This window comes from Crinia signifera, chromosome 4, assembly GCF_055691185.1.
Source record: "Crinia signifera chromosome 4, ASM5569118v1, whole genome shotgun sequence".
NCBI lineage: Eukaryota > Metazoa > Chordata > Amphibia > Anura > Myobatrachidae > Crinia > Crinia signifera.
Window position 1 is genome coordinate 17,787,303 of NC_139220.1, and position 11,850 is coordinate 17,799,152.

Genomic DNA, 11,850 nt, shown 5'->3' on the forward strand with positions numbered 1-11,850 from the left:
ATCCAGTAATAGACTGTGAATAATAAAGATTGTGCGCATTGGCAGAAGTCTGAGACATTGGAAAACGTAGCTGCCGGGCTCCAGCTGTCAAAGGGGCCCCAAGAAAGGGGGCGGCTGTACTAGGTCAGAACTCTATCCACTTAGATTTGCCACACTCACTACTTTTCATAATGACAGATAGATCAGTGTATGCATTACCCCACTGACTTCATAACGCCCAGCTCTTTTGTTACTTTCTACCCCTGCATCTCCCTCAGGAAAGGAGGTAATCACACCGATCTTTATACACTCTGCACAGAATATACCAGTATTATCCATTGCGCACATCGGCACTGGAGCCTTCCTATTACTTGGAACGAGGCCTCTTTATACGAAGCACACTGAAGAAGATGGCTGGCATTGTGGGATTGCAGGAAACAGAGTTCGCTCGGAGGCGCTGTGTAAACTTCATACTATTTCCATAGGAAACCAGTGATGGAACAGCAAAGAAAGAGTAATAGGCTCATCCTATCTCTATTTATCCAGCTCGTGTCGGGGGGCATCGCAAAAAAAGTTTAATCAAACAATTGCAATGTTTGGCCACACCCACTGTACTTATCATGGATATAATATTGAGTCTTAGATTAGTTTTGTTGGCTGTAGCCCCTCTTATATTTATTTTATGTACAACTCATGGTTTAAAGGTCTATTTATTAATGAATATTTGTGGGATATCCCCCAAAAACATCATGGTTAGGACAGCCACCTTTACAGGGCCTGCCGACACAATTAGATTGTCAAGATCCTGTGCTATAATTCATACCCATTGACGTCTGCTCTGGATACTTCTCACATTACTGTTATCATAAACTTACTTACAAGTTGCCATTTACAGCAAGCAGCTTTTATTTCCCCGTATGCTTTATACATTCCATTACAGTACATTGTGTTTCACTTTGTGCTCTTTCTCTGGCTTATTGTTTCATATTTTCTTATTTTTCACTGACACGTCTAATAAGATTTGTTAATTAATGACTGCGTGACAGTCCCGCCTCCGAGGCTCCTAAACAAGCCCCACCCCTGAGGACCCAACTGTGCTCTAACAAGACAAGAGCAGCAACCCTTGGGAAACACAAGACACACACTTTCAGGAGTCCCTGCAATCTCCAAGAAGATAAGGTTCCATTGTGGCATTGAAATGTTCCCGGACAGTGCGTTGCACAAACCTAGACATCCTTCAGACTGCTGATCAAGTTGGGCCCAGTTCTTTAGTTCTATAGAAAAAAAACCTGACACTTTATTTGCCCCAAAAACCTCTCCAGATGATGTGATTCCCTCCAGCAGTTCAAACATAAATTGTTGCTGCTGGTAATTTACTGCTGTCATTGTGCCTCACCTTCCTTACTCTGTAGCTGCTCAAGGCAAAAGAAAAATGGTGGCTTCATCTGTGTTCTTTTTAAATCAGGCTGATATCAAATATAGTATTCCTAGCCACCAATCACTGCATATTGCCTCAGGGCCGGGTTGGGTATGAAATACTGGCAGTTGGGATCCCAACAGCCAGAAGACTGACAGCCGGATCCCAATAGCCAGATTCTCAACACATCCTGGTAAATATTTTATCCTACCCCTAATACTAACCTTAACTCACCCCTTCCCACAGCCCCTGGGCCACCGACAGGGGGGTGCCAGGGTTACAGTTGTCCCGGGCCCCGGCCTCTGGAGGGGCCCAGGCAGCTGCCCACAGTGGCACGGCACCCCTCCACCCCCACACACCCGCACAGTATCCCCCACCCGGCGGCCAGGTGCACACAATACACAGTGCAGCCTGCAGAGCGCAGAGCCTAGGATACAGAGGGGCTCGACGCTCTGCAGGCTCACTGTGCAGTGAGTGCTTCAAGTCCCGGAGGGAGAAGATGCTGCCGCCACCGCTGGTAAGTAATAGTAATTGGGGGGGGGCGGGGTGCTGGCATGTGAGGGGGGGTGCCAGCGCACGAGGGGGGGGGTGCCACTGGGGGCCCGGGCTGAAGGTCAGTCCTGGGCCCCAACATTACTAGTGGCAGCCCAGCCCAACCCTAGCCTCCCCCCTCTGCAGTTTAATAGTAACCTTCCCTTCAGCTGCCAAGGGTTGACTGTGGGAAGTGACTGGTCCATAGGGTTACAGGGGAAACCCGCAGTGGGTCCCATTGAATGGGGCCCCATTTCCTTTAAGAACTATGGTATATTTTCTACCGTGCGTTGTCATTATTAATCTGATATATTGGGCCCTTCATACCCCACTCTGACATTGGGTTAAAATAGGGGTAGGGAAGGATTTGGGTGCACAGAGGAGGAGCTTATTTTCTCCAGGATCTACATAAGGATGGCCTTTGGTGGGTTACCCATCGATGAACCATTGATGGGTAACCATCAATGGTTGGTCACCCCAGCTTTAAAATACAGAAGGTTGTTGGCCAATAACAGTCTTGGGGTGGAGCTTCGCAGAAGTGCCAGGGGTGGAGCTAAGCTTCGTGTCTCAGCCAAAAAATTCCTTGCTTCTGCATCATTGATGGTGAAAAACCATCTGGTTCTCCCCCGTTGATGGCAAAAGTGTTCAACATTGGTCATAGACCATCGATGATTTAAATTCGTCGAAGGTCAATGGCCACCCCTACTTCTACATGCCACAAGGTTGGTAGGTACTGTATGCATTCTGGCTGCCAGCCAGCATTCTCTCTATGAAGCTTGAATGCTGTTATTACTCAGTTATGCTTCCCAAGTCATGCGAGGCCACTACCTTAAAATAATACCTGTTCTTTCCAAAGTGCATTCTCTTGTTTACTTATATACAGAGACTTAGCATTCCTGTCTATTTATGCCGTCAGACAAAACAATATAATTTTGTAGGAGATTAAAATATGCATGATATTCAGTTGCAGCAAGTGCTCCAAGAGCAAAGGGACATTGGACTGAAATGATAAATGTATTTTGATAAATGATAAAATGGGGACGCTTCATCTCACTATGCTACGTCTGGTTGAGGGTCCTCAAGTTCCTGTGCTCTAAAAGCGACCAGACAAAATGCAAGGCACAGAGGGACTCATGATCAATTGGGAGCATGCCCTTTCCGCTTAGTGTAAACATATGGGAACATCCACGTGCACATACGGATCTGGCATTTGCGGCTCTTTACGCTTGAAGCGGGTGAGGGAAGGGCCCGCAATGGTTCGGTTCTAAGCATTGACTGTCTCAGATCATTTTCTTGTTTGCCGCCTGCCTTGACCATTCTCATTCAACCTGCTTGCTCTCTGGATGGGTGCCTGCCTTGACCTTTCCCATTATACTTTATTCATGGTCATTTCTATATAAATGAATGCCCAAAAATATTCTCACAGCTTCGAATCAGTTACAAACTTTGGTAAAATAAAAAAATCTAAGTTAAAATGAAAATGCCGGGGGTTGGCCAAGAACCCCAGGGGTGGAAATCTTCAAAGTGCAAGATAATGGGATTAAGGGGTGTGGGGCAGATATATGGGGTGCTGTATAGATTGGACAAGTGCAGGTGAGATTTTTAAGTGGCCTCCAATTTTAAATTTGTATTCAACCCAAATTTAACTAATATATTTATTTACATAAAAAAAAGATAGCTTTACTAAAAAAATCGGTACTTGTTTCCTAGCACGGCCACAAATCTTGGCCATCGGGGGTAATTATAGTGGCCTGCGACGCGACCGACGCGATGCCCCCGATTTTTCCATTGAAATGCATTGAAAACAGTGAAAAATCGGGTCGGTCGCGTCGTGTGCGCCTAAAAATGCTTAAATGGTCCACCCGCGATGGCCGCGATTTCCCCATAGGGAACAATGTTAAATGCCTCAATTTACCCGCGATGACCCCGATTTCCCATAGGAAACAATGTTAAATGGGTCAATTTACCCAAATCATCATAGGGAAGAATGGTAAATGGGCCAGAAAGCCCAAAAAAAACCCCTGACCAGTGAAATGTCCCCCCAAAAGTAGTTTACGCCACCCCGCGATGAACGTGAACCCGAAGCGTGGCGAGCGCAGCGAGTCCGCGAGGGGCGGCGGTACGCGTCCTCCGACCTTTTCATACCCCCACTATCCACTAGGGCGTGGAGTGAGAATAGAATAGTGTGGCGAGCGCAGCGAGCCACCGAGCCCGAAGCGTGGCGAGCGCAGCGAGCCCCGCGAGGGGACACGGATACCTTCACAGGTAAACGCGTCCCTTCGCGGGCTTCACAGGTATCCGCGTCCCCTCGCGGGGCTCGCTGCGCTCGCCACGCTTCGGGCTCGGTGGCTCGCTGCGCTCGCCACACTATTCTATTCTCACTCCACGCCCTAGTGGATAGTAGGGGTATGAAAAGGTCGGAGGACGCGTACCGCCGCCCCTCGCGGGCTCGCTGCGCTCGCCATGCTTCGGGTTCACGTTGATCACGTGGTGGCGTAAACTACTTTTGGGGGGACATTTCAATGTTCAGGGGTGTTTTTGGCCCATTTACCATTGTTCCTATGATAATTTGGGTAAATTGAGCCATTTCACATTGTTTCCTATGGGAAATCGTGGTCATCGCGGGTAAATTGAGGCATTTAACATTGTTCTCTATGGGGAAATCCCGGGCATCGAGTCTGGCCCATCGCACCCGATTTTTTTGCGCATGCGATGCCTGCGATGGCCCCGATTTTACCCCCGATGACCGCGATTATGATCGTTGTGGCCGTGCTAGGAAACAAGTACCAAAAAATCTATATTCAGTGATTTGAAACATTTTAAAAGCTCAAACGATTTTTATTTGGGAACGGGTCATTGGTCAACCCAATTTTGGTCGACATGCATTGGCTCGACCGCTGAAGGTCGACAGGCCTTAGGTTGACACCTGAAATAGGTCAACATGGGTAAGGTCGACAGTGCCAGAAAGTTGACACAAGGTTGACATGATGTTGTTCACTATTTTATTTGTCCTGTATGTAGACACAGCCGACATGCACCGCGTCCACACATGTTATTCTATTCTCCCGCCATGCCGCAGTGGATGGTAGGGCATGACATACCGCCTGTTGACACATGTCGGCTCAAAAAAAAGTGAAACCCTCATGTCAACCTTTTGACTGTCGACCTTCCCATTGTCGACCTAATGCTTGTGTCAACATTCCAACCCTGTTAACCTTACCCATGCCCACCTATTTCAGATGTCGTCCTAAAGTCTGTTGACCTTCAGTGGTCAATAGTCAAAAGATCGACATGAGGCTTTTTGCGGGTTTTTTGTCTTTAATGACGACACAGTCGACATGGGCACCGTCTAAGTAAACTGCATCCCCACCCTGCCCTCGCCATGTTCGGGCACGGAGCCTCGCTGCTCTCATCACACTATTTTATTCTCCCACCACGCCGTAGTGGTTGGTAGGGCATGAAATACTGCCTGTCGGCACGTCGGCTCAAAACAGTTAACCCCGAAGATTATAAAAAAAACGCGAATTGCAATTTTCAGGCAATCTGCACAAAACTACAACGGAAGCTGAATCGGGCCCAGTAATAGATATGTATACTGTTACCCAACATTTCGCTGCAGTTTTTGGACGAATAACCCAATTGCATGCAATTGAATAGTCCCCAACGTAACTATAACATAAAAAAACACATAAAATAGCACTTTAGTTTATTAAGTTCTCTACAAATAATCTAGGTAACAGATCTTGCAGCGATCGGCGGCCCCCATGTAGAACATGTTTCTGCTGAAAAACAAGTTTTCGTTTCAAGGTCAAACTCCAATAATAAGACTTGAAGACTGGAAAGTTTTGTCGGGTCCGGTTGTGCAGGTTTTCTTGGGGCCCTCTCCAAGAATCTTATCAGATCTCTGTACTGGGTGACAGGGACCATTAAGCAAACTCTGTCAAAGTGGATTTACCTCTATAACTTTAGATTGTATCAGGAAACAGGTTGTGGACATTTATGAGCTGTTGTGTGTTTGCCTTGTGGCAGAGAGTTCAGACTGTGGAACTTTTTGTTTACTGGGTCTAATCCGGCATTGATCGCTAATTACAGAAAAAGCAGAGAGAGCGACGATCGAACGACGACACATGCGTCTGAGACGTCAGCTTCGGCCTCAGTCACACTGGGAAATTTGATGGTGAGTGAGGTACAAATGGATCTGCAGCTATACCAGGGTGGCCTACCGGTCCCGGAAATCACGGAAAGAGGGGCAAGCCTCCCGGAATGCTGGTCTTCTCCTGCTGCACAATGCCTGAAATACCGGCATTGCACATTGGGGGCGTGGCCACAAGGACCCGCTGTCTGTTCCTGCCTGCATTGCTAAAGGAGACAGCCAGGCAGAGCGTGGGAAACCCGGCTGTCTCAGAGCAGGTCCATCCCTTATTTCAAATTACTTGACTCGGGAGCCAATCGGAGCTCGCGGCCCAGCAGCCAATCAGGATCCTCATTTGAAATAGCCGCAGACGGATGGACCTGCTCTGAGACAGTCAGGTTTCCCACCGCTATGCCCGGCTGTCTCCGCACAGTGAAGGGCACACAGTAACTTCCCCAATGGCACTGTGGTATTATTGGATGGCTGTAAAGATCTCATTTATTTATTAAAGCACCCACATATTCCACAGCGCTATACAGAGAATATTTGAACACTCACATCAGTCCCTGCCCCAGTGGAGCTTACAATCTATATTCCCTACCACATGTACACGCACACATAGACATTCTAGGGTTAATTTGTTGACAGCCAATTAACCTACCGGTATATTTTTTGTAAATTCACACAAGTACGGGGAGAATATACAAACTCCACACAGTTGGGGCCATGGTGGGAATCGAACCCGTGACCTCAGCGCTGTGAGGCAGTAATGCTAACCATTACACCATCCATAATCATGAAGGAATACAGTCATTAGGTCTACAACAACTAGGTCGACAAGCATTGGGTCGACACCACTAAATCGACATGCAGTAAGGTCGACATGGGTCAAGGTCATCATGGATCTAGGTCTAAATGACATTAGGTCGACACAAGCATTAGGTCGACATGGGCTAGGTCGACAGTCAAAAGGTCGACATGGAGGTTTTCACTGTTTTTTGATCCGACATGTGCCGACAGGCAGTGTTTCATGCCCTACCAACCACTAGGGAGTGTTGGGAGAATAAAATAGTGTGCCGAGTGAAGTGAGGCACCGTGGCCGAAGCATTGCGAGCGATGCGAGGGGATGCGGTGCACTGTAAACTGTGTCCATGTCAACTGTGTCGACATTTGGGTAAAAAAAACGGTGAAAACCCCATGTCGACCTAGCCCATGTCGACCTAATGCTTGTGTCGACCTAATGTCATGTCGACCTAGTTGTTGTAGACCCAACGATCCCATCCCCTCATGAATGTGTTAATAATTTTAATATTTTGTGAGACTGAATGACCCAAAAATGTGCCTTTTTCTATATATATGTCAATTCTAGATTCGCAGGCTCGGATTTCCTCTGTGTAAACCACACTGAAAATGAGAACATGACCTAAAAACCTCAATGAGATTGAAGCAAATAAACTGAGGTGATAATCTGATATTAGTATATTGTGCACTGAATCTACTGAGAGAACTATTTGTTTATTTGCAATACTCTGCGCACTAATCACCTTCGCCATCGCTGAAGTGATGTAGTAAAGGCCCCCATACACTATGCGATTTGGGCACGATTTCACCCGATTTGGGTGAATCTGTCCGTGCAATCAGCCCAAATCGCACATGTAGACCATAGTTGCTCCGGGAGAGAGCAGCCAGCTCAGTATAGCAGGGGGGCGAGCCCAAACCCGGGAGGGAAAAGGGGCGGAGCACGGCAGTGATGAGCCATTTAGGGGTGTGGCTAGAGCGATCGCGTCATTTTAGCCACGCCCCCTGCCGTGCAATGCCGGTATTTTATGCATTGCACTGCAGGGAGCGGGGTTTAAGTGACGCGATCGCGTCATTTGACCTACCGAACCCCCCACGGACCCCCTCTCCGCCGGAGAGGTAGGACAATGCGGGAGGGTTGCCGTCCTTTCCGGGGGGCCGGGAAGGGGACCCGATTTCCGGGACCCTCCCGGATATTCCGGCAGGGTAGGCAACCCTGATGTAGACATCCCGTCCTACCCGATGCGCCGTCCCGTGCACATTGGATCGGAGTCGGAAGGTCGGACGGGCTGCACATAAGACTTGCTAAATCTTATTTTCAGCCCGGAGTCGGGCGGGGGACGGCAGCGGGCAGGGGATGCCGGTGACCAGAGAGCCGGGTGGAGGGAGCAGGGGGAAGGGGGGGGGGCGGTGTCGGAGGGAACCAGGGAGCTGGGCAGGGGAAGCTGTTGCCGGGCAGCGCCAGCAGGCGCACAAAAAAAACAAACATACAAATTAATGGGAAGCCACTGATTGGCTGAGAGAGGTCTCAGGTCTCACACCCCCGCAGAGCCACACCTTCCAACACACTCTGCTCACCCCTTCTTAGGGAACGGCTGATGATGTGGCAACACTTGATTGGAGCAGCCAGCAAAGTGATTGCCAGTTCCATCCCACCCACTGCCACACCCACTGGCACACACAGTACCATCAGTTTTCAGGTTGATTCTACCTAACTTGTGTACTGGCATTATACAACATTCATTAATTGATGGCTTAAGATGTGTTTGCAATGCAAATAATGTATATACTGTATGTAATGGGTGTGAAAATAAATCACTATAGTAAATGAGACATATTTATGTTATTGCCAGCATTGCACTTACTGTACATTGCGCCATGATGTGATTTTTATTTATCGCACCTTGCACCATGGGCCTCATTCAGGCCTGATCGTAGGCCTACAATTTTTGCAGATGGACAAAAGCATGCTGCACTGCAGGTGGGGCAGATGTAAGAGGTGCAGAGAGAGTTAGATTTGGGTGGGATGTGTTCAAACTGAAATCTAAATTGCAGTGTAAAAATAACACATCCAGTGTTTACCCTGCACACAAACAAAATAACTCCCCCGAATCGAACTCTCTGGACATGTTACATCTGCCTCACCTGCAGTGCAGCATGTGTATCCTGGGCAGGTGAAGCGGTCAGAGGTGAAGTTACAGGTGCAAGTTTAGTATCCAGGCTGATAACATTTGTTATATCAGTTACCAAAGGTCAGTAGTTACCACACATACAGACGTGCAGAGCTTTAGATATTGAACAAATACATATAACGTTACCCCTCACACAGGCAAGGAGCATGCCAGGTTAGTGCCCATAAATCGCTTTACACAATGTGCCGCTGGCTTGGAGTACTGGGAGTTCATAAAATTAGCCCACACCCAGCAACAAATACACCCATCACCCCCAGCTCATCCCATCAGACATAAATGTTACTTCCCTCAGGGGCTGTCTTATACCCCTTTCACACTCGCAGAGCCGGGTCATATGTGTTCCCGGATGCTTCCCGTGACTCTACCCAGGAATATACCCTTTCACATTGCACTCAGACCTGGGATCGATCCAGAACAACCCCATTCACACTGATCCCGGGAAATGCCTGCAAATACATATGCATGTCATTAGAAATGGACTCCAGGGCTCTGAAAGATGACATCAGCACAATCAGCAGCTTTTTTAAAGTCCCATGTACCCAATCCCAGGTACGGGACCATACACACTGACCGCATCCCGGGTCGATTCCGGAATCTAACCAGGTCAGGACCTGGGTAGAAATCCCGGGATGTTCATCCCAGAATATTCTTTCAAGACCCTTTCACACTGAGCTAAATCCCGGGTTGATGTGCGTTCATGTGCAAAAACCCGGGATATTTTTGCAAGTGTGAAAGGTGTATTATTGGTCCACAAATCCCCATTCTTACATTTATACATATAAATGGGGGTACTTGTATACTATCACGGCTCCCATCGCATGCCATCGCATGCCATATGTAATAGCATGCGATGGCATGCAATGCGATTTTACCAGGTTTTTAATACATTTGTGATAAAATCGCATGTGATCGCATGTGATCGCATGCGATGTGATGCGTTGCGATGCCATTTTTCACCAATGGCGAGCGCAGCGAGCCACCAAGCCCGAAGCGTGGCGAGAGGAGCGAGCCCCGCGAGGGGACGCGGATACCTTCACAGGTATCCGTGTCCCCTCGCGGGCTTCACAGGTATCCGCGTCCCCTCGCGGGCTTCACAGGTATCCGTGTCCCCTCGCGGGCTTCACAGGTATCCGCGTCCCCTCGCGGGGATCGCTACGCTCGCCACCCTTCGGGCTCGGTGGCTCGCTGCGCTCGCCACACTTTCTATTCTCAACTCCACACCAACGTGGATAGTGGGGGTATGAGAAGGTCATAGGACGCGTACCGCCGCCCCTCGCGGGCTCGCTGCGCTCGCCACACTTCGGGTTGGCATTAATAGTGGGGGTGATACAGTGTGAAAAATGACATTTGGGGTGCATTTTACATGATTTGAACACGTCCATGATTTTGATGAAAAATGGCATCGCATCGCATGCGATTTTTCCCTGTACGATGGCCATCGTGGGTGTTGTGATAGTATACAAGTACCTAAATGGGTTATGTGGTCAGTGTGTTGTGGGCCCACATGTCATAGAGAAGTACGGGTTACAAGGGGTTACATATAATAAAGTGTAGCTTTCCCATAGCAGCCATCACATCTTTATCTAGAATGCACTAGATAGATTAAAGCCACCATTTGATTTGTTGCTATGGGAAACACAGTCACTATTGTAAAAAACTGGCGGCACAGCTATCGGTTAGTTATACTCCTTTCACACCAACCAAAATTCCCAGGTTGGGAAGCGCTGGTGTGAAAGGTTCCCGGGAATTTTGGACGGGATTTCAACCCTGCTAGCTAACAGGGTTGCTCCCGTGCCCAGCCCGGTTGGTGCGAAAGCTACTGACCCGGACAGCAAGTGGCGGGGTCCGGGCAGCAGGTGGCGGGTAGTGGGGTCCAAACTCCGGGCAGCGGTGGCTGGGAGCTTGAAGCGTTATTTGCCAGGCAGCGGGGCGGGAAGCGCTGGATATGAAAACATATTGAAAAGACTGGCCGAACGCTCTCAGCCAATCAGCATCCGGCCAGTATTTTCACGTTTTAAAATTCAGCAGCGCTTCCTGCCCCGCTGCCCGGCAAATAGCGTTGTCCGGAACCCCGCAGTCTGGACCCTGATGCCCGCCACCCGCTCCCCGGACACCATTTCACATAGGCGCCCTCCCAACGCTGTGTCTCCCCCCCTCGCACCAGAAAATGCAGGGACTAGGCTGGTGTGAAAAAGGCCAACCCTGGAATGTCCCTGCTTGATCCCTGGACTATATTCCCGGGTAAGTCCCTGCATTTTCTGGTGTGAAAGGGGTATTAGTCGCTTGTATTAATTCTCTCTAGTAGAGAGCACAGTGGGGCAGATGTATTAAGCCTTATTAAGAGAGAAAGTGGAGGCTGATAAAGAGAAATAAAGCGCCAGCCACTCAGCTCCTAACTGCCATGTTATAGACTGAGTTAGAAAAATGGCAGTTGGGATCTGGTTGGTTGGTTCTTTACCACTTTTTATAACCCTCCACTCTTTATAACCCTGTATACGGTATCCTGACACCGTTGCCAACTCTCGGCCATGGTACCCGTATGAGGTGACTTCTTACAAGCTGCTTAAGTAGGCAACTTTACCATTGAGTTTTTATTTGTTTGTCGTGTACCGTCATTGATTGTAATCTCTGCTTGTTGTTAATTTATCGGCTTTTTCTTCTTTATTTTTATGGTTCCATGGGAAGGTTCTTATCTCAAAAACATTCACTTCAGAAGTTGCAGCAACCGCCCAACTTTCCGCCTGCTAATTATATCCCAGCCTCCTCTCCTCTGTCCGTCACACTGTCATTAATCATCGCTG

The 11,850-nt window shown here is 48.5% G+C and overlaps 1 long non-coding RNA gene across 1 annotated transcript; it reads left to right on the forward strand.

Moving 5' to 3' along the window:
• Positions 1–1,538: 1,538 nt before the first annotated feature.
• LOC146072242 (uncharacterized) lies at positions 1,539–11,850 on the forward strand. The gene is made up of 4 exons (XR_014473001.1): positions 1,539–1,589; positions 6,020–6,104; positions 7,429–7,519; positions 11,735–11,850. It is a non-coding gene; the product is annotated as an uncharacterized LOC146072242 (long non-coding RNA).